We start from the raw sequence: 23,954 nt of genomic DNA on the forward strand, positions 1-23,954 counted from the left end.
AAACAAATAGGGATTTATTTTTCCCATAACTAGGAGTCTGGAGATAGGTTACTGCTGGTATTGGTCAACAGCGTGCTAACATCAGGGTCAGTATCTCTGTGACTCTCTTGGGCTTTGCCTCATGCCTCCCAAATGGCAGCTGTAGTTCCAGGGATTACCTACTTTCAAAATGGCAAAGGAGGAAGAAGCAGGAGCACACTACCAGCGTTGTCTGTTCCCTCGTATCAAGAAAGTAAGAACCTGCTGTCTTCCTCCACACTGACTGCAGAGGTGGCAGCCATCTCCTACTCAGCATCATGGCCGCCCTCAGACCTCTGGTGAAGCCCAAGATTGTTCAAAAGAGGACCAAGAAGTTCATCCAGCACCAGTCAGACCAATATGTCGAAATTAAGCACAACTGGTGGAAACCAGAGGCATTGACAATAGGTTGTGCAGAAGATTCAAGGGCCAGATCTTGATGCCCAACACTGGTTACAGGAGCAGCAAGAAAACAAAGCACATACTGCCCAGTGGCTTCCTGAAGTTCCTAGTCCATAATGTCAAGGAGCTTGAAGTTCTCCTGATGTGCAACAGATCTTACTGTGCAGAGATTGCTCACAGTGTCCCCTCCAGGAACCACAAAGCCATGTGGAAAGCAGCCAGCTGGTGATCAGTCACTAATCCCAATGCCGTGCTGTACAGCGAAGAAAATGAATACAAACAGCTTATATGCATCATATTTGTGTTAATAAAACCATAAAACTACAAGAAAGAAAGAAAGAAAAGAAAAAAGAAAAGAAAAGAAAAAAAGAAAAAAGAAAAGAAAAGCCTTCTCAGAAACCAAGTCTTCCAAGTCTCATTGGCCAGCAGTGGGTCGCATGGCAACCTGTTGTTGAACGGGAGGCTGGGAAAGCAGGAACCAAACTCATCAAAATAGGCTTAGACTAGTACGTCTCAAACTTTAGTAGGCACTGGAATCACTTGGAAGGCTTGTTATAATGCAGATTGTCGTGTGCTCCACTCCCAAAGATTCTGATTCCGTGGGCCTGGATTAGGACCTGAGGATTTGTATTACTTCAAGTTCCCAGCTGATGCTGTTGCTGCTGATTTTAGGAGAACACTTTAAAATAGATTTCCCACCAATGGCTTCTAACCTGGTGATGGATTAAAAATATCTGGAGAGCACTCTTTAAAGGCACAGCTTCCCTGGGTCCCACTCCTAGATGTTTTGGTATAATTTGTTGGTGGGGTCCAGGTATTCCTATTGTCAAAGCTCAACAGGTGATTCTAAAGTACCTGGGCTGGGAACCACTGTTTAGGCCAATCACAATCCGGTATCTGGGACTGTTACTGAAGTTCCATTAGCAAGGAGGAAGGAGGAGAGGGTAAAAGGGTGGGTTCAGATAGTGGTTCCCAAACTTGTCTGCAATTTTGAATTACTTGGGAATCTTCTAAAAATTCCAAAGTTCAGGACATACTCCAGACAATTAAACCACATCTGTGGAGATGGGACATAGGCATCAGTAGACATCAAAGTTCCTCAGGTGATTCCAAATGCAGACAATTTTGAGAACCCCACGGTTAAGAGAAGATTGCCATGAAGGTGATTACAATTGAAAACTGGAAGAGGAGGGTATGAAGGGTGGTTATTCAGATTAGAAAAGAGAAACCTGGAGACTTATTTAATTTAAGTGTGTGAGAAAATGTCACAAAGAATGCTGTTGTCCATCTGAATTGAAGACTAGCAAGGAGGAAATGGGATTAATTTGTCCAGAGCCCTTGGGTTCAATGCAAAGAAGTACTTCCTAGCTGCAAATTGTTACAATGAAATATAGTGCGATGAGAACAGGGTTGTGCAATTCTGTCATTTAAGAGCTGTAAAAATAGTATAGATTCTCATCTATTTACAGTGTTTTAATGTCATTCTTTCTGAAGGTGAAGAGGTGGATGAAATGACCTGTCTAGATGTCTTCTTTGAAAATTTTCTATTTTATTCCTCTTCTCCTCATTTCACATCTCAACTTAAAAGACAGACCTTGCATTATCAATTCAAAGAAAACATAACCTTTGCCCACTATCTACTTGAATGGATAAAATATCTGACAGCTAGTAATAGTTTGAGATGCCACTAGCTCAAACTGTTTGGATCTCTAAAAGGCTATTTTGAGCTTCTAAATGACTAGCATACTGCCAAATAGAGAGGGCCCTCCGAATTTGAATTGAATAGGTTCTTGTGTTTGAAATGTAAATGTTGTGCTCAAGGATGATTCACCATCAGGTCTGAGCCTGGCAACACACACACAACCAGAATAGCTATTTCAGTGCCACACAGAAATAATGCATGTGTTTAAATATAGCTACAACTAAAACGTGTTCTCCTTTGTACATAAAAATGTCACTGGCTATTGTCAGAAGAATATTGTCTTTTACAGGGCTGGCGGTAGATTTACACTGATCATACCTAACCTTAATACCAGGAACATGTACCAGTCAAACTGCTGGGGTTTCAGTACAGAGAAAGGCCATTGAGGGAATAAATCACATTCGATGGATCTTAGGTTGAAGATCCTCAAAAATTTAAGAGTGTTGTTCCCAAACATTGCTGCACATTAGAATCACCATGGGAGCTTTTAAATACCTGATGCCCAGGTTCCATTCTACACCAATCAAATCAGAATGATTGGGCAAGGAAGCCAGGCATCAGTTTTTAAGATCCCCAGGTGATTCCCATGTGCAGCAAAGTTTGAGAGCCACTGCCTTAGTCATCTTCATTATGGGATCTACAAATCTCTGATAGAATTTTTCTTAGGTCTCGTGTCAGAAGTAGAAATAGGAATTAGGTAAATTTTCCTCCTTCCTGGGTGTGACAGAGATTAACTGTCCCAAATATTCACTCCTCCTAATTCCTCCATCATAAGAGAAACTCGAATAGTTCTCTGACCACAGAGCCACTCAGAAAAAACCTCCTTTCCAGCCTCCTTTGCATCAGGGCATGGCCTTATATCTCAGTTCTGGGCCAATGGAATTAAGTGTAAGTGGTGCATGTATATTCCTGGACAATCCTTAAAGGAAAGGTGTGTAACCCTTCCACCTTCTTGCTTGCTGGAATGCAGATATAATAGTTGAAGCTCCAACCACCAATTGGACAATAAGAGGATTTTTGAAAAAATTGAAGCCATACAAAACAAAGAAATAAGGTGGAAGGACCTGATTCCCAAGACCACAGAGGTTGATATCAACCCTAGAATGACCAACTATCTCTGGGCTTCTTAATGGATAAGAAAAATAAACTTCTATCTTGTTTATGGTACAATGTCTGTTAATTGCAGCTGAACTTAAATCTAACAGACTCAGTGGTTCTCCAAATTTGTCAATATGTCAGACACACCTACAAAGCTAATGAAGTATATTGAAGTAGGTGATTCTGATAACTAAATTTGAGAACAACTATACAGATATCCTGGGAGCTAGAGACGATGCATGGTGAGGGTAAAACTTTGAAAGTAATGGTTGATTTGATTCGATTTGGAAAAGCAAATCTACTGAATAAAATATTTAGCAGTACATTGTAGCGGTTAAAGGCTTCAGCAGGAGACAGACCCATACTTAATCCTGGATTTGCCACTTACCAGCCACTAGTAACTTAACTTCTCTAAACCGCTCTCCTCGTTTACAAAATGGGCCAGTAACAGTACCTGTTGATGGTGGTATGATGAGAGTTAAAAGAGGTAATGTAAGACAATGCTTGGTATAGTAACTGCCACATAGTAGGAGCTCAGTAAATGTTGGCTTGAAAAAAAATGGTGGAAGAATTTATGATCTGACTTTAAATTCCATTTTAGTCCCTGACTATTTAGTTCTACTCTGTCCGTTGGGGAGGCCACTAACCACATATATCACCACTTCACACTTACTAGGTTGGCTATAATTTTAAAAAGATACTAAGTATTGGCTAGAATGTGGAGAAATTGGAACCTGTATCATTGCTGGTAGGATTGTAAAATGATGTAACCACTTTGGAAAACAGTTTGGCAGTTCCTCATAATGTTAAAAATAGAACTGTCACATGACCCAGCAATTCTCCTAGGTATATAACAAGAGAAATGAAAACCTATATCCACACAAAAACTTGTACATAAGTGTTCGTAGCATTATTATTCATGGTAGTCAAAAAAAGGAAAAAAACCCAAATGTCCATCCATTGACGAATAGGTAACCAAACATTCAATACAATGGGATCTTATTTGGCAACGAAAAGGAAGTAGTGATACATGCTACAACATGGTTGAACTTTGAAAACAGTATTCTAAGTGAAAGAAGCCAGTCACTGAAAAACAGCATACTGTGTAATTCCATTTATATGAAAATGCCCAGAGTAGACAAATCCATAGAGATAGAAAGTAGATTAACAGCTGCCTAGGGCTAGGGTGGGGGGAATGGGAATGACTGCTAATAGGTACAGGGTTTCCCTCTGGGTTGATAAAATGTTCTAAAATTATATAATGATGATGGTTGTGCAACTCTGAAAAAGCTAAAAACCATTGATTGTACACTTTAAATGGTTAAATATTATGGAATATGAATTAAAGAGAAAATATGATGCATTCCATCCTCCTGCAAAAAAATTTAAGAAACTAGCTTTGCAGGAAAATAGGGAAAATATAAAAGGCAACATCTTATAATGGAAAGAACATTGGCTAATAGTCAACACCTAGATTCTAGTCCTGCATTCACTACTTACTACTTACTTTTAGCAAGGCCTAGGGCAAGTCTCTTTATTTCTATCTTTGGCCTCTTCATTTATTAAAGGACGAGGGTTCCATTTCTAGTATTTGGCGGCAATGATGTTTTTCTTGTTGGCTGGATAGAGCAGCTGTTGCATCAGATTCTCAAGGGGCTTCGTGATCCAACACATGTAAGAGCTGCTGCTTTTGGCTTCAGCCCTGTACTCTCCTTATGGGAGAAAATCTGATGAAATACCTACAGGAGATCCCCAGGTTGCCAGGCCAATGAAACTTCCCTTTCTCAGCAGGAACTGGATAGTATATTCCCCAAGGAATCCTGCAAAGAGAGAGGGGATCATTTTCCAACTCAGTTTTGATTGAAGCATTTGGTTCAGGCTATATCCTCTTCTTGCAGACCAAGAGGAGAGTGAGGGAGAGAATTAAAGCACTCTTCAAGTTACCTCTGCTCAAAATTATTTTCCTTGTACTATATCAAAAACAAAACAAACAAAACAAGAAACCTTACCAAGTAAAGACTCATTTCAAAAATAATAACATTAATATGGAAGGGGACTGAATGTTTGTTTCAATCCTCTAGTCTCACTGATGTGGGAATCAATGACTGGAGGTTTATATGACTTGTTCACAGTCCCATTTTCTATAGAGCTGGGACTAGAATGCTTGTCTGTAGATTCCATTCTGATGCCTTTTTCTTTGACCTTGTGTAATACATCTTTTCTGTTGAATTTCACAGAGTGAGGGAAGATTAAGCCTTATATACACCTTAGTTTCATTTAATTTAATAATCATACTGATTAAATTACAAGTGAATGCTGAAGTGATTAAATCTCAGCCTTTACATGAAAGAATCATGTCAATGAAATATAAGGCCAGTGTTTCCAAACCCTTGTTGAAAAGTTGGTACTCCTCCCGCCTCAGAACTTGGCCCTCTTCCCTTCTGTAGGCTCACTTTGTTGGTGATCCCATGCTGTCTCATGACATTATGTACTCCTCTCTCTTCTTCATAACTCATATCTGATCCATCAGGAAATCCTGTTGTCTTGACCTTCAAAATATATCAAGAATCCAACCCCTTCTCCATTTTCATTGCTGCCATACAGATCCAAGCCACCTTTTTCCCCTGGATTACTGCCACGGCCTCCCAAGGATTCCCTTACTTCTGCTTGCTCTCTTAAATCTGATCTCAATATACCAGACAAAGCAATGCTTTGAAATGGAAGTCATTTCAGGTCAAAACTGTACTCAAAACCCGCAATGGCTTCCCATAAAAGCTGAAGTCCTTGCAGTAGCCTCCAACACCCTATATGATCTCTCTCTTCTGCTCATTCTGCTCCTGCCATGGTGATCTCCCCTCCGTTCCTTGTGCTCACCTTAGAGCCTTTGCTCTAACTGGTTCTTCTGCTGGCAATACTTTTCTGCAGGAGTAAATACTGATGTGTATGCAAATTTGTGAAACTTTATTAAGAAATCATAAATACAAAATTAGAAGCAAGTCCTTGAAGGGGCCCCTGCAAGTTAGGGATCTCGAAATTTAAGCTACACTAGCTTCATAGTAAATCTACTTTTCTTTTCTCAGATGTCTGCTCGACTAACTTCCTTTCTTCCTTCAGAAGTTTTTTTCCCAATCTTTTCTTCTCATTGAGGCCTGCCATGACTTCTGTGTGTAATACTGAAACTTGTTCCTCCACTCCTCCACTTTTTAACTCCCATAGCACTTATTATCTCTTAACACACTATATAGTTAACTTGTTTATTATATTTACTACTTCTCCCCCACCACCTTACTAGAATATAAGCTCTAGGATCCCAAGTCCCTAGAACAGTCTTAACACAGACTTGGTATTCAATAAATATTTGTAAAAGGAATGAATTTCTATTTCTTTAATGCCATTTTCAGAGCAATGAGAAAGAAGTAAAACTGTCACTATTTGCAGATGACGTGATACTATATATAGAAAAGCCTAAAGACTCAACCAAAAAACTAGTAAAACCAATAAATGAATTCAGTAATGTTGCAGAATGCAAAATTAATATACAGATATCTGTTTCATTTCTATACACTAATAATGAAAAAGAAATTAAGAAAACAATCCCTTTTACAACTGCATCAAAAAGAAACTGCCAAGGAAAAATTTAATTAAGGAGGTGAAAGACCTGTGCTCTGAAAACTGTAAGACATTGATGAAAGAAATTGAAGACAATACAAACAAAGGGAAAGGTATACCATGGTCATGGTTTGGAAGAATTTATATTGTTAAAATGTCCACAATACCTAAAGCAATTTATAGATTCAGTGTAATTGCCATCAAAACACCAACAATATTTTTCACAAAATTAGAGCAAATAATCCTAAAACTTGTATGGAATCACAAAAGACACTGAATAACCAAAGCAGTTTTGAGAAAGAAGAACAAAACTGGAAGTATCATAATCCCAGATTTCAAAATATACTACAAAGCTATAGTAATCAAAACAGTGTGGTACTGGCACAAAACTATACATATTGTTTAATGGAACAGAATAGAAAGCTCAGAAATAAACCCACAAGCAAATGGTCAGTTAATCTACAAAAATTGAGGCAAGAATAGACAATGGGAAAAAGACAGCTTCTTCAGTAAATGGTGTTGGGAAAACTGGACAGCTACATGCAAAAAAATGAAAAATGATGTAAAAAATGACCACTTTTTCATACTACACACAACAATAAACTTGAAATGTACTAAAGATCTGAATGTGAGACATGAAGCCATAAAACTCTTAATAGAAAACATAAGCAATAACTCTTGAACATTGACCTTAGCTATATTTTTCTGGAAATGTCTTCTTAGGCAAAGGAAACAAAACTATTGGGACTACATCAAATCTTTGCACAACAAAGGAAACCACCAACAAAACAAATAGGCAGCCTATTGAATGGGAGAAGATATTTACAAATTACATATCTGATAAGGGGTTAATATCCAAAATATATAAAGAACTTTTTATAACTAAACACCCAAAAAACAAATAATCTGCTTTTAAAAATGGGCAGAGGACCTGAATAGAATTTTCCCAAAGAAAACATAGCTAATGACAGATCCATGAAAAGATGTTCAGCATTGCTAATCATCTGAGAAGTGCAAATCAAAACCTCAGTGAGCTAGCACCTCACTCTAGTCAGAACGGCTGGCATCAAAAAGACAAGAAATAAGATATGGAGAAAGGGGAACCCTTGTGCACTGTTAGTGGAAGTATAAATTGGTTCATCCACTGTGGAAAACAGTATGGGATTTCCTCAAAAAATTAAAAATGGAAATACCGTATAATTCAGTAATTCCATTCACCCAAGAAAACAAAAACACTAATTAAAAAAGATATATTCATGGCTGTGTTTATTGCCACATTATTTACAATAGCCGAGATATGGAAGCACCCCAGAGTCCACTGATGGATGGATGGATGGATGGGCAAAGAAGATGTGGGGTGTGTGTGTGTGTGTGTGTGTGTGTGTAATATTGCTCAGCCATAAAAAAGAATGAAATCTTGCCATTTGTGACAACATAGATGGACGTAAAGTTTATTATGCTAAGTGAAATAAGCCAGACAAAGAGAAAGACAAATATCATATGATTTCACTTAGATGTGGAATACAAAAAAACAAAACAAATGAACAAACAAAAACAGAAACAGACTCTTAAATACAGAGAACAAACTGGTGTGGGGAGGGAAATGAGTGAAATAGGTGAAGGTGATTAAGAGATACAAACTTCCAGTTGTAAAATAAGTAAGTCACAGGATGAAAAGTGCAGCATAGGGAATATAGTCAATAATATTGTAATAATGTTGTATGATGACAGATGGTAACTACATTTATTGTGATGGGCATTACGTAATGTATAGAATTGTTGAATCACTATATTGTACACCTGAAACTAATATAACATTGTATAGCCACTAAACTTCAGTTTAAAAAAAATAATTTTAAAAAATCAAAGTAATTGGGGGGCGCCTGGGTGGCACAGCGGTTAAGCATCTGCCTTCGGCTCAGGGCGTGATCCCGGCGTTATGGGATCCAGCCCCACATCAGGCTCCTCCGCTATGAGCCTGCTTCTTCCTCTCCCACTCCCCCTGCTTGTGTTCCCCCTCTCGCTGGCTGTCTCTATCTCTGTCAGATAAATAAATAAAATCTTTAAAAAAAAATCAAAGCAATTGGAACTCCTAGACCTGGTATGTGCTAAATGCTTAGTCATCATCTTAAAGGTTAAGTTAATTTTTTTAAAAAGGTTAAATGAATAAATACTATTTATCCAGTATCTAGCGTGTGCCAAGCTCTTTTTCACATTCTCTTGACAATCCCACTAGGTAGGTACTATTATTATTCCCATTTTACAGATGAGAGAACCAATTTTAAATATATTGCCCTTGGTCACATAGCTCAGAAATAACCAAATGGAATTAAACACAGGTAGGTCTGATTCCAAAGACTGTGATCCTTCCATTCTGCTGGTAGCAAGTGACATTGATTAACCCAGTTTCTTTCTGGCATGGCTGAGGGAAACGGTAGAAAAATCTACGTGAATTTGAGATTAATGCATAGCTTCAAAAAGTACTTGCTGTGGAACCCTGAGTTTCCATTTTCTCATCTGTAAAATGAGTCTCACAGAGCCTACTTTGAAGGATAGATAAGAGTAATAAAAAAGATAGTGTTTAAGAAAGAGGCTTTAATAAGCATTTAATAAATATTCCCTTCAAAGGATTTGAAAGGGTTTATAATTAAACACACGTTCATAAATAGAATTTGGAGGAGCATGTGAGCCAGTTGCTATGGGGAAGCCAGTGCAGGGCTTTTGTGGAGCCAAGCACACAGAGGCTGAGCTCAGAGAACAATGTAGGAGTGGGGCAGAGAAGACCTGCAAACCACAAGGGAATGAAAGAGCACTTTTCTGAAGTTACATTTTGTCCTTGCCTCCTACAAGTTGGCTTGCTCACATCTTTCAGTAAGACCCTGGAGTGGGTCTTTTTTCAACACTTCACTGAACAAGTGTCACAGGATACCTGAAGTTTCCTGGAATTGAGTCATCTTATACAATTTCAAATATTTGAAGTGCTAAATCAAAAAGAAAACTCTAACTTCTTGTGATATTTCTGCCAAGCTTCTTTGGGAACAATAGATGAAGGAAGCCAATCTGGCAGCATTTAATGTAGGAGAGGTTGAGCCAAAGGCTAGGAGGGTCCATAGGTGAGGAGGGACAGGCTAGTACCCACTAGACTCCACTGAACTGGGCTGAGAGCCCAGAGCTTGCCTCATGTACCCCTGCGGCCAACCTCTTATGCTGATACTGGCATGGGGCAAGCAGCATTGATTCATGTTATTCTATTCTTAAGGCTGCCTGGGGAAATTTTGGAATTTTTTTTTTTAAGATTTTATTTATTTATTTATTTGACAGAGAGAGAGGCAGTGAGAGAGGGAGCACAAGCAGGGGGAGTGGGAAAGGGAGAAGCAGGCTCCCCGCTGAGCAGGGAGCCCAAAGCGGGGCTCAATCCCAGGACCCTGGGATCATGACCTGAGCCGAAGGCGGACGCTTAACGGCTGAGCCACCCAGGCGCCCCCATACTTACCCTTTTTAAACTTTTCACTGTACGCTCTCATCATACTGTTTGCATTTTTTTAACCAGGCATATATATTACTTTTTCAAAAACAAGTAAGTAATTTTGCTCAGTTTATACAGTTGGGTGGGAAAGCATCTTTCAAACTCTGTTCCTTAGATCACAAGATTGTACACTGGTCATGGAGGTTCTCTTAGCACATCTGGAATCGCACCATAGCTAACTGAACTGCTCGCTGATAATACCAGTCCCAGAGCAACAGGCGCTGTGATTGAGGAGACTGTGCCTGGATGTACCTTCGAGACAGTTTATCTGTGATTTTTCGTCCTTCCCTCTGGTTCTCCATTCTCGGCACACAGTTGAACTACTGCTGAAGGCTGGGATAGCTCTGATTTGCTTTAGGATTTCAGACTTTTCTGAGGTAAGTTCCTCTTAGTTCTGTCAAAATAATAGGTGTGCAGTAATTTTGAAACTATGAAACACTGTACCCAGGCTTGATAACCAGGGAGCAGAGAAATCTCTATTGAAGAATCGGTGGGAGAATGCTTAGTATTATTTAAAAAGTTCAGGAAAATAGCTAATCATAAGAGAATCTTATGCAGGAATGTACAGTTGCCTAGGTACTAGCAATAACCAGTAAAGCCAGTGTTTCCCACACTTTGGGCATTAAAATACCACCTTCGGGGGCGCCTGGGTGGCACAGCGGTTGAGCGTCTGCCTTCGGCTCAGGGCGTGATCCTGGCATTGTGGGATCGAGCCCCATATCAGGCTCCTCCGCTATGAGCCTGCTTCTTCCTCTCCCACTCCCCCTGCTTGTGTTCCCTCTCTCGCTGGCTGTCTCTATCTCTGTCGAATAAATAAATAAAATCTTTAAAAAACATAAAATAAAATAAAATAAAATAAAATAAAATAAAATAAAATAAAATAAAATACCACCTTCACCATTTTTTCCCTATATCCAAGTATACTTCTGCTAATCACTTATTTTTCTTTTCATAGAAGCATTTTTATTTAAATTAAATGTATTAAACAATTATCTACACGGTAGTCAGAGTGATATTTGTAAAATGTCAATCAGATCACATCACCCCTCTGCTAAATCAGCTTTCATCTGATTTAGAATATAAATGTCTGCAAGGATCTGTATGACCTGTGCCCTCTAAATGGCCTTCTCACCTCCTCTACACTCACTGCTGCCATCAATTAGCTTCATCCACAATGGCCTCCTTGATATTTCCCCCATGTGTCAAGCTCATTCCCATTACAAAGTCTTTGCATTCTCAGGTGGCTCTGCCTGGAATGCTCCTCTTCTAGATATCTCCTTGTTCCACAACCTTAATACATTTATATCTCAGATATCTCTTCCTCAGAGAGGTCGATCTGCCAACCTACTCAAAATGGCACTTGCTCATCATTACATGCCTCTTACCCTGCTTCACTTTACTTCTCGGCTTTTATCAACACCCAAAATATTATACAATTTTTTTTAAAGATTTTTTAAAATTTATTTATTTGTCAGAGAGAGAGAGAGAGAAAGAGAGAGCACAAGAAGGGGGAGGAGCAGAGGTAGAGGGAGAAGCAGGCTCCCTGCTGAGCAAGGAGCCCGACGTGGGACTTGATCCTAGGACTCTGGGATCATGACCTCAGCCAAAGGCAGACGCTCAACTGACTGAGCCACCCAGGCATCCCTACAGTTATTTATTTAATTATTGTCTACCTCCCCCAACTGGAATATAAGCTCTAAGAGTTTGGGGCCCTTATTTTTGGTTGGCTGTTGTATTCCTAGAACCTAGGATAGTGCCTGGCTCATAGTAAAGTACTTAGTAAGTAACTGTCAAGTGAATGGACAGATAAATGAATCAGATTTCATTGACTGGGAATAGACCCTCTTATTTAAGAAGGGAGTCTTCACAAATAAATGGGATGGATGGATTAGTCAATAAAGGTTACAGAGAAGGTTGCCTAGCCTTTTTTTTTTAAGTGAATAAAGATACTATCATCATATAACTAACTAATGTGCCCAGATGGATTTAAAATGTGGATAATTTAGAGCAAATCCTTAAAAAGAAACCCTAAAAATATAGCTGATTTTTTTTCCTGATTTCTCATTGGGAAAGAATTTTCCACACAGTGAAAAAATAAAAAATAAAAAGATCAATACATTTGAATTCACAAACACTCTTAATTACATTTGAGTAGTTATTACACTAGGCATTTTTTGTTTTTGCACTTCTCAAAGAAATGCAAATTGAAATCACAATAAATTACCACTACACATCTATTAAAAGGCTAAAAACCAAAATAAAATAACAAAAACAAAACTGGTAATACAAAGGAGCAATAAAGATGTCAGACAACTGAGATTTTCATACAGTCTTCGTAGGAATACAAAATGGTAGAATCATTTTGGAAAAAAATTTGGCAGTTTCTTTTGAAGTTAAATATATACTTACCATACAATCCAGAAATTCCATTTTGAGGAATTCCATTTACCCAAGAGAGATTAAAATTTATGTTCAGATACTTGTATGTACATGTTCATGGTAGCTTTACTAATTATTGAGGAAAAACTGGAAATAACCCAAATGTGCTTCAACTGGTATACAGATAAACAAAATGTGGGATTCCATATGCAATAGAATACTACTTGGCCACAAAAAAGGAACAAAGTACTAACATACACAATAACATGGATGAATTTCTCAAATGCTTTATGCTAACTGGAAGAAGCTAGACTGAAAAGCCTATATTCTGTATAATTTCATTTATATGACATTCTGGAAAAACAAAACTACAGGGACAGAAAGGTGGTTGCCACATGCTGGAGGTGGGAGAAGGGTTAACTACATAAGGGCATGGGGAAACTTTTTGGAAGTGATGGAAATATTCTATATTTGATTATAATGTTGGTTACATGACTGCATGTGTTTATGGAAATTCATAGAACTTTACACTAAAAAGGGCAAATTTTACTATATCTAAAATACACCACAGGAAACCTGACTTTTTTTTAAAAGGATAAAATTAAAAGATAAGCCACTGGAAAATATTTTTTAAAAGCATGATAAATTATTTATATTGTTCGTACATAAAATTGATAAGACAAACACTAGTTGCTAAAATAGCAAAGAAAAAATTATTCTAACTAGTAATCAAAATTAAAGCACACTGAAACACCATTTCCCATGTTTATTCTCTTCTTCTGTTGCCTTTTTTGAAAAGTTAATACAGAATTCCGGTAACAGTGTGAAGGGCTATATATGCTCACACAATTTTGGTGAGAGTGTAAATTGTTTCAGATCTTCCTGGGAAGCAGTTTGGCAAATCTGTATCAAGAGATTAATAAGAGTTCATACTCTTTGTCCCAGTAATTTTACCTCTGAGAATTTATCCTCAGGAAATAAACCAATTTGTGAAAATAGTTTTATGTGTAAAGATGGTTGGTACAAATTATTTACAGTAGTAAAAGTTTGGAGCAACCTAAGTAGCTACATTAAGATAATGTAAAACCCATTCATTCTTAGGCCCAACTAAAATATTGCCCATTAACGAAGCTTTCTTCATTAATTAGGGATCCTATTCAGCTGCATGCAACAGAAACCACAGATAGATAGCTCACGTAGGTGTCTCTTTTTCTCATTAATCCAGAGGCTGTCAGTCCAGGCCTGGGGCAGCGGTTCCCTGATACCACAGCCTCCAGGCTCTTTCTGCCCTTCTGTTTCACCATCCTTGGTGTGGGACTTCTCTATTCATGGTCACCTTGTCGTCACAAGGTGGCTGACCCACCACCAGCCATATATCTGCATTCCAGATAGGGAGGAGAAAAAGAAAGCAGTAAGAAGGAAAGGAGACATCTATGAGAAAGTAGACTTTCCAGAAATCCAGCAGACTTTCACTTGACTCTCATTGGCCAGTATTATGTCAAATAGATAGCACCATTTGTAAGAGAGCAAACTGGAGTTCTTTTTGGTTTTGCTGTTGGTGGTGGTTTGGGTTCTGGTTTTTGTTGTACATAGTACTATAAGGATATATTAGTAGTAAGGAAAAGGGAACTAGTAGTGCCTGCCCACATCTTTCATTTTACTAGTCAAATTTATTTCCCTGGATGGTGCCAGATACACACTGAAAATTTTTACTATTTCTGTTCCCCCCCTTCCTAGCTTCCAGAGGGACTCTAGTCCCATAAACATAGTTTTTCTGTAGGCGAAAACCACAAAAGTTTGTCACATTTTGTATTTTCTTAATTACCATCACATTCCATATTGATTCTGGGGCCTTTTCATTCATTGTGCACAATGCCTGGAGTCTAAGAGCATTTTTCCCCCCAGGGGCCTGAATATTTGAAACCTGAAAAAAAAATCACATTGGTTTTTAAATGTACCCAAAAAATGGTGATATCAAAAATCATTAAATATTTAGTTAAAAGTCTAGAAAATATATAGATAGCCATGTTAAGTACATTAATGGTTATATTAAGTATTCACAAAAATGTTATTACATTTGAAATATATTTACAGGTGATGGTCTTACTTTCCTGCATATGCATAATGATTATACAGAAATCATAGCCAACCAGAAACTAAACAATTTTCTCCTACCTTTAGCGGACATTACAGTTGCCTCCCCATATCCTTTCCAGCTAGATTATAGCTCCAGCCCTTTCACAGTACCTGTAATTCTAAGTGAGTTATTGAGTTAGGAATAGAGAGGTCTAAGCCATTCAGGCCAATGGAATATGAGTTTGTGTGTGCTAGGGAAGCTCGATGTTCTTTTTAGTGCCAACCTCATTAGAAATGAATGACCTATTTAAGGTTTAAGAATTGTGCAGATCTCATAATCTCATTCCCTAGTTTATTTGAAGGGCACGGAGGCTCATGGATTTAAGAAATGTACTCAAAGTTTGCTGTATTAGTTTGCTATGGCTGCCATAATAAATACTACAGACCAGACAGTTTAAACAACTGCAACTTATCTTTTGATAGCTCTGGAAGCTGGTGGAAGTCCAAAAATAAGGTATTGACAAGTTTGGTTTCTTCTGAGGCCTTTCTCCTTGGCTTGCAGATGGCTACCTTCTTTCTGGGTACTCACATGGTCTTTCTTCCACGCTTTTGTATGCCTCTGGTGGTGTCTCTCTCCGCATCCAATCCAGTAAGATTGGATTAAGGCCTACCCTAATGGCTTCATTTTAACTTAATCACCTCTTGAAAGGGCTTGTATCCAAATGCAGTCATGTTTTCAGGTATTGGGGATTAGCGTTTTTCGACATAGGAACTTGAGGGAGGGAGATACAATTTGTCCATAATAGTTGCATTGTACTTTCTTACCACAATGCTGGAGGTCAGACTAGGACACCACATTTCCTGACGCCCAACTGTGCTTTCTTACCACAATGAAAGGAATATTGAATTTCTGTGTAATATCTGTATGGATTATGAGGAAAATTTTTAGAAGGAATTAAGGAAGCATTTAGAAGGAGGGGGATGTGAAGTTTCATCGGCAGTAAAGCCGGAAGATATATGGAAGCTCCAAAAAGCCTGTCTGAGCTGTCAATTCTAGAACCCAATTATACAGAAAGGGCATTTTTATTTTATGATCCAGAAAACTGGAACATATCTACACTATCCAATAATAGAGGATCAATTGAGTAAATTATGGTATGTCTATCCACTTGGAATAATAGGTAGCCTTAAAAATTATGAAGTAGATATGTATTCCTTAACATAAAAAGATAAGCATGACAAAATTTAAAAATTAAAAAAATAGATTACATTACTATATAATCTAGTTTAAAAACATACGTATATGTGTATTTGCAATTACTGGCAGTATACACGTAAAACTATTAGTACTGGATACGTGGATTATGAAAAATACTTTTCCCTCTTTAATATTTTCCTAAAAAAATTAAATAAATCTAGAAAGTTTATGTATTGAATACTGAGAAAGGTCTTGATATCAAGCGATCAAATGTAGGGATTTTTTTCCCTTTGGCTGACCAAGCCAGCAGCAATCGGCACAAAGTAGGCAAACTTTGGACAAAATCCTGCAAACCAGCTGCCGCCCTGGTGGCTCTCCCTCCATTCAATGCAGAATTCTTAGTTCAGGAGGTATCATTCCTGCTTTTCCTTAGGGGCTTGGCATCTTGCCTGCCCCCTCCCTGTGTCAGAAAAGTTACTTTATTTTGTACTTCTTTCCACCATTTCCAACCACTGTGTGGAGCAAAACCCATCTTTCTTTTGCCCATTTTGAAGGCAAAAGCCGTGAGCTATGTGAGCTTGGAGAGCCCGCCTTTGGAACTTCACCATGAGTGTTGGACAGCCAAGACATCCGCACATGGAGCCCACAGAACTCCTAAGCACATGAAGGCCTGGCCCACTTGGTCTCCTTCCTCACGCCCTGAAATGACTAGTCCGAGCATCCAGGCCTTTGAGTTGTTTGGAGCTCTCTCTTTTCCTTGCGTGCTCCCAACTCTGAACACATACACTTGCCTCTGACGATAGCCTTTTAGTTATCATATGATCAGCACAAAACACAGTACTTACCAAGTGTTACATCCCTACCATCCATTCTGGGAGAATGAGCATTAGAGATGCTCCATGCAGCCTAATTTCAGGTACTGGCCAGGCATTTAGAAAAGGACCCTGTGCCTGGCTTCTGGTCTGAAGCTTGCTAGAATTATTTAATGACCATTTTCTGCTAACTTTATCCTCCTGGAATTTCCCTCTTAGAGAGCTGACGCTAGAAAGCAAGTCCTTAGATTCCTCGTGTGATGGAAGAGTGGTACCAGAGTAGACCTAAGGTTTTATCAGCAATCCTGATCCCCTCTTCCCTCTCAGAGCCTTGGTCTCTAACTCACCAGCACTCAGGAAAAGGACAGGGCACTGGCAAGAAGGTGGTCCATGTAAAAATGATTGTGATTTGGAAACTGGGCAGGAGAATTGCTGCTTGTTGTACATTTTTTACCTGCTGTTTTAGAATAAAGAAGTAAAAACGTGGCTATTTTTTTTTCTCCAACCTTGGGAAACCAAGTGATAAAATAGAGTAATGCCAATGAAACTCTCTTTGAAGCACCAATAAACTCAGTACTAATCACAGACTCCAGGAAGATTCTATTTGATTTTTAGTGCCTTTAGTGTTGCCATTTTTCCTTGCAAAGAAATGAGATAAATGGAGGCAATGAAACAGATTAAGTAAATTCTTGTGTGGGAAAAGTCTGAGTTCTCATATGCTTTCAGTTAGTTTAGTCTCTTGATTATATTGACTGATAATAGCATCTTGTTTTCATAAGTGGACAGTGTTACAATTTATTTCTATTAGGAATTACAATGTAAATGCCAGATCAGTAGTATAGAAATTAAGTACAGATTTGCCCTGCGGCAACGTTACTTTTATTGGTCAACAGCTTGGAAAGTAGTAAAAAAAAGATTGCTTGAAATATAACTATGTGAGTGGAAGCCATTGATATATGATTCAAATAGATTCTTTGTAGGAAAATAAATCTGTTGTCATCCACAGCAAATATTTATTTAATTTTCAGTCTCCTACTGGGGTTTAGGACCTTCACAGAAGGAAGATTATAGAATCAACATAAATTTATCCCTCTGTGTGGGATAATATTCTGATCACCTCCTAATAACCGTTGAAGGAGGGATTCCCCATCCTAAAGAGTATAAGATGGCCAAACACATCACACCTGACGCAGGACAGATGAGATTGACAGCAGTTATTAGTCATATATACTCACAGCCTATAGGAGGACATCACACACTGCGTAGGGTCACAAGGGGATTGTACTTGGGAGTTGAGTGAACTAGCAGGAGATGTGGGAGGCAGGGTTTGTAGTAAGAAGAGGGTGAGGTGTTTCCTGGTTCCCGTGAGATAATGTGATTGGCTTGATTGAATAATTTCACAGGCTGATAGGAAAGTAAGATACATTATTAGGTTGAGGTCCAGGTAGAGTGTAGCTGGTCCAGCTATTAGGAGAACCAGCCAAGTGGGGAGCCTTTCCTACCTGGTGGGGGACATACCTGGCAAAAGCGGGAGTACTCATGGTTAGGCCTTTGGGGCCCCATGAGGCTCAAAGATGTCCAGGCAGTACATGGAATTTAGGCCTTACCCTCTAGGTACAAAAGAAAAAATAAGACATGGTTCCTGACTGCAAAGAGTTTGAATTTTCCAGGCTGAGATAGAAGTGAGGGTCAGAGGTGTGGGAATATCAGACTATTTTAAATGGTTCTAAGTGCAGGAGGACATCTGAGCATATAGAGGTAATTGGGTGCAATAATTGGAACAGACAGACTTCATAAAAGCATGGTGCTTGGCTAGAACTTCAAATGTAGGTAGAATGCATGGTTAGGGGGAGTCAAGTAGGTGACATATCAGAAAACGAATGAGGTGGTAAAGTTCTTGGTTATGTTTAAACAACACCTAATTCCTTTATTCAACATATACTTTTCGAGGGCCTACTCAGGGCACAGGCCACACAGGGTATAGGGTAAAAAAGAAGCTCTAAGGACAGCATGGGCCTTGCCTGTTGGGCTGTCTTGTCTGGGCTGGGGGTGAACTAAGGCGCAGTGCATCCCAGAAAGGCATTTGGCTGAGGCCTGCATTCACTGAGGGCCTCAAGTATGGATTTTGGACATAATCTCCAATGAGGTCAAATAACCACACAAATACACCAATAGGAGAAAAAGCTACTCCGTTTGTAATTTTAAATGTTGTAAGAACTTAAGATATACTACAATTTTAATACCTTTCCTAGCATTTATGTTTTAATATATCAGGACCATTAAAAAAAAAATGGAAGTAGTCCTGGGGTCCCCTACCGTCAAGGAGGCCCTGCTAGCCAGATGGCTCCCTGTGGTCCCCATCCCTCCACAATCTGTTGGGTCTTCAGGGCTCACCTCTGGACTCCTTCCTCTTTAGTCCATGCTGAGCATTCCCAGCTTAGTGCCCCTGGAGCAATCTGGGCTTGTTCTCTCCTATGGAGCAGTTGGTACTTAATGCTCCAGCCAACTGAGCTACTCAGCAAGTACAGGCAGCCACAAACAGAGAAAGAAGCCTCTAAATTACTAAAGGGAGCGCTATGTTCTTTCCAGTACAGGGCAGTCATTTTCGGGTTGTCCAGTACAAGTGTGTACCTCCTAAGATATTTATCGGAGACTTATTTCACCTCTTGTACTTGGCAACCAAAACACATAGATGCATACCAACATGTCCTCAGGTTTGTTCTAATTTTATATCCCAAATACCCTCTGAGAGAAAAGATAAAGGGGTGTTCTTTGGCTCCAGGAAATTTATTATGACTTAACTTTCTCTTCCTTAATGAATGACTAGTGCACTATGTATTATTTATTTATGATACATCGAATAGTTTAGCTGGTAAGATATAAAGAGAAAGAAACCTCACCATCTCTTCAGGAATCAACAATGACAACAACAGTAACAACAAAAAAACTGTAAAAAAAAAAAAAAAAAGGGAAAAAAAAGAGAGAGAGAAAAAAACCTTTCCTGGATACAATTATCTCTGTTGGCAGCGATGAAGTCCAAAAGCTGTAATATAAAATGGCTTAAATTCTCATGGCAAGAAATGGACTTGTCCCAAAATGAATGGATGTACAGATGAGCCCAGAGAGTTCCAGCACAGCCAAATTAATAGTTTGATTTTGGGGAGGTAGATGTGCGCAAGCATCACATTAGCCGTTCTGAGAACTGTTTGCAGATTTTAAAGACAGCTATGACTACCTTCACAATGACTCCATGGGTGATGATGTTCTCAGATCTGGACAGCAGGAAATCTCTAAGTATGTATTAAATCAGTTAGAAGGAAGCCATGCTGACCCTAAATGCAATTATGAGTTCAGCTAACACCTTAGTAGGAAAACAAAATATCCAAAGTCTGTTAAAGACTCACTAAAGCATATAATGTCCTGGAACAGGGAATCATTGTACTGTACATTCCTGCAGGAAGTGTAACATTTCAGATGTGTTCTTTCAGACTGGAGGTTATTTGGGAAATGAGTATATAAGAGTCATAAGACTAAGACAAATCACCACTCACATCCTGAAGAAATTCTGACTTCATCTTTTGACTGTGGTTTTCTATGGACCCCTGAGCTGCTTTTTGAACCAACCAAAGAGGCTCTCACATGAATCTTGGGGAGGTATAAACGTGAGATTACAGGATGCTAGACACCGAAGTAATGCAGGCATTGCTAAAACACCAGTTGCAGCCCTGGATCTCTTAGTGTTACTGCTTTGCTCCTGATCGGGCTCAGTGAGCTTTCCATCAGGAACCTTCTTGCAACTTGGCCCACTCTACCAGGCCTGGGAGGTGCTATAATTTCTCTGTTTACTCTCACTCATAAAAATGTACTGACTGGGATCTAAGGTAGCTATACGAAAAGTAGTTACATGAATAAAAGCACACATAACTGCATTTTGTTTTACACTCCAGCTGCCTCATCATCTAACTTAGCCACTGTACACTGTTGCCAAGTCCACCTCAGGGCCAGGACTAAGGTGAGGTGAGTGAGGCACTCACCTTAGGCACAAACTTTAAGGGAATGCCAAAAAAATTCAGCAAGATAAATGATATATATATTTTTTGTTTTCCCATTTTTTAAAACTTTTAAAATTTAAATTCAATTAATTAACATGTAATGTATTATTGGTTTCAGAGATGCAGGCCTATGATTCATCAGTCTTATATAATACCCAGTGCTCATTACATCACATGCTCTACTTAATGCCCATCACCCAGTTACCCCATCCCTCTACCCCCCTCCCCTCCAGCAGCCCTCAGTTTGTTTCCTATGATTAAGAGTCTCTTATGATTTGTCTCCCTCTCTAGTTTTGTCTTGTTTTAAGGATAAACCATATTTTAATACAGTGTTTTAAAAACCAAATTGACAAACCATGGCTCACAGGCCAGCTGCCTATTTTTTAAAATTAATTTATTTGAGAGAGAGAGAGAGAGAGCAGGGGGAGGGGCAGAGGGAGAAGGAGAGAAGCAGACTCCCCTCTGAGTGAGGAGCCCAACATTGGGCTCGATCTCACAACCCTGAGATCATGACCTGAGCCAAAATCAAGAATTGGACGCTTAACCAACTTAGCCACCCAGGCGCCCCACCTATTTTTGTAAATAGAGTTTTATTGGAACCAGAGCCAGGATTAGGGCAGAAAACAAGTGGGACGGGATTATGCAGATGCAGCATCAAATCCTGTCTGTATTTCAATCTTTATTTTTTATCATGGATTTTTTTTCTATTAATCCTGGCTTCTAAAAATTTTGTCATAAATCTAAATTCCAGCCTGTCTCCCACTCCCATCAATCCTGGCAGTGACCAAGTCATCCTAGATTAACAGCATCAGCTGGTATCTGGTACACAAAACTGACCACACCCCACTGGTATTTTCTTTCTTCCTTCTTAGAGATGTGATCAATCTCATACCTTGTTTCTGTGTTGTCCTATCTTTTCCAGCTCACAGGTGGGTTAATTCCACTACGGATGTCATTTTTTATTCATATGTATGTAGTTCTTTTCTCCTTTCCTTTTTTTTTTTTTTTTAGATTTATTTATTTGAGAGAGAGAGAGCATGGAGGAGGGAGGGGCAGAGGGAGAGAATCTCAAGCAGACTCCTCGCTGAGTGCAGAGCCCCACACAGGGCTCGATCTCACTACCCTGAGATCATGACCTGAGCCACCCAGGGATCCCAGTAATTTTTCAACATCCTTTTCTTCCTCTCTTCAAATTACCAGGGTGAACTTTGACTTAGAATATTTAAAAAATAACTCGTTTGGAAGTGAAAGAAAGCAAACTAAAAAAACTTCTGGGGGGAAAAAACTCTTTGTCAACAGGGAGACCTTGGGCAAGTTCCGTAGCTTTGATGGAGCTGGCTGTCTACACTTGCAAAGTAGGTAGGTTCCATTGACCAATCTTTAGCTTTTCTTCCAGCTATACAAATTTTGGATCAGTGATTATATTACCTGAACTGCTAAAGGTCTTGGGAGTACCTGAAGGTTCAGGTAATCCATTTGTAAGCTAAGTACTTATGTGTCACATGCATGTGCACACACACACATGCAAACTCATTTTTTAAAAGAATACTACGTTGTTGAAATGCATTTGTTTTAAATCCAAATATCTTATTTATTTAATGGCCTGTAAATGGCGACTTTAGTGTGTGTGATAAAAAAAATTCAGAACCATACCTGAAGAATCTTACATCAGAAAAGAACCCAGACAACTGACAGACCATTATCCTGTGTATATGTATTTAAAGCACATAAATAGATATACTTGAAAGAGTTTTTTTTATTAAAAATGTTTATTGAATAAGTGGAAACAGCTCAAAAGAAATATAAAAAATTAAAGGACTTGCAACTATGATACAGACACACTACAAATTATCTATGTTCAATTCAGTTTTTTAAAAATGCTGATCTTTGTTGGCAATATTTGGAAAATTCCTTGAATTTTACAGCATGCCTGAGTGAGAATGTGCAAATTATACACACTCCCCATGGAAATGACCCTGTGACCCCTGCATTTTATTTAGGTCAGTGTGGGCAGCAGTGACCACCTCCTCCTCCTCTATGCAAATGCTGTTAAGAGAAGAAAACCGTGACCACGACAGGAGCTGGGGGTGGGGAAGTAGGAGATGCTGAGAAGGGCAGTGAGCCAGGAAGACCTGCCCTGGGGAGCCCACAGTGGTGAGGCAGCCACAGAAAAGCCATGTTTAAATTGTCTGCATGCCTGGTGCGGCAGGATGGATCCCCCGAACTACCGCCTCCTTCCCCAACTCCAAGCTGGAGGTGAATGCTTTGTATTTTCAGAAAGCGTGCACTCACCAAGTTGATAGAGAATTAGAGTTTTCTCAGATGAGGGCTATTTAAGGTGATCTTATCTCCCCTGCTCTCTGTTTTGCCCTGCTCCAGTTCTCTCTCTACGCAGAATGATGCTGACTGAGCTTTCAACACTCCAGACTGATCACGTCACTTCTTCTAGAGGCCCCGGGCTTACTGAATAAAGGGCAAGCCCTTAGCTTGACGTGCAAGCCCTGCTGTAAGCTGGTCCCCGCCTTCAGCTCTGGCAACAGATCCCGCCATGCATTTGCAGCTCGACAGTCTTCTATGTAAGTACTTTTAATTTTTATTAAGGTATAATATGCATCAGGTGAACTATTGGCAAGTGTACAAGCTTATGATCTGTAGATTTGTATACATCTGTATGTAACCACACCTAGATCAAGAAGTAAAACAGTTTCCCCACCCCAGGTTTGGCCTGTTCTTCAACTTTACATGAACAAAACTATACAGTATATATTACTTTACGGCTATCTTCTTTCAACACAAATGCTCGTGAAATTCATCCATGTTGCACATTTAGGTAGTTCATGTTTTTCCTTGCTGAGTAGTATTCCACTGTATGACTATAACGCTATTTATCCTTTCTCTTGCTTCTTCTTCAAATTCCTCTCCTGGCACTTAGGATAGAAGGTTTGAGGGAAAAAGGCACATGGAGGCCTAGCCACCGTCGGGGATGCAGTTTCCTGAGGCCTCAGGGGGACTCACTCCTGGTAGAGAATCTGGCCTTAGAGCCTCAGCAGCCTGCAGTGTGAGATTATGCAGAGCGATCCAG

At 39.3% G+C, this 23,954-nt stretch overlaps 1 pseudogene; it reads left to right on the top strand.

The window, feature by feature from the left end:
- The first annotated feature begins 296 nt into the window (after positions 1 to 296).
- LOC123000966 (60S ribosomal protein L32-like) lies at positions 297 to 739 on the top strand (annotated as a pseudogene).
- Positions 740 to 23,954: the final 23,215 nt, after the last annotated feature.

The sequence above is a fragment of the Ursus arctos genome, unplaced genomic scaffold (assembly GCF_023065955.2).
Source record: "Ursus arctos isolate Adak ecotype North America unplaced genomic scaffold, UrsArc2.0 scaffold_20, whole genome shotgun sequence".
Classification (NCBI taxonomy): domain Eukaryota; kingdom Metazoa; phylum Chordata; class Mammalia; order Carnivora; family Ursidae; genus Ursus; species Ursus arctos.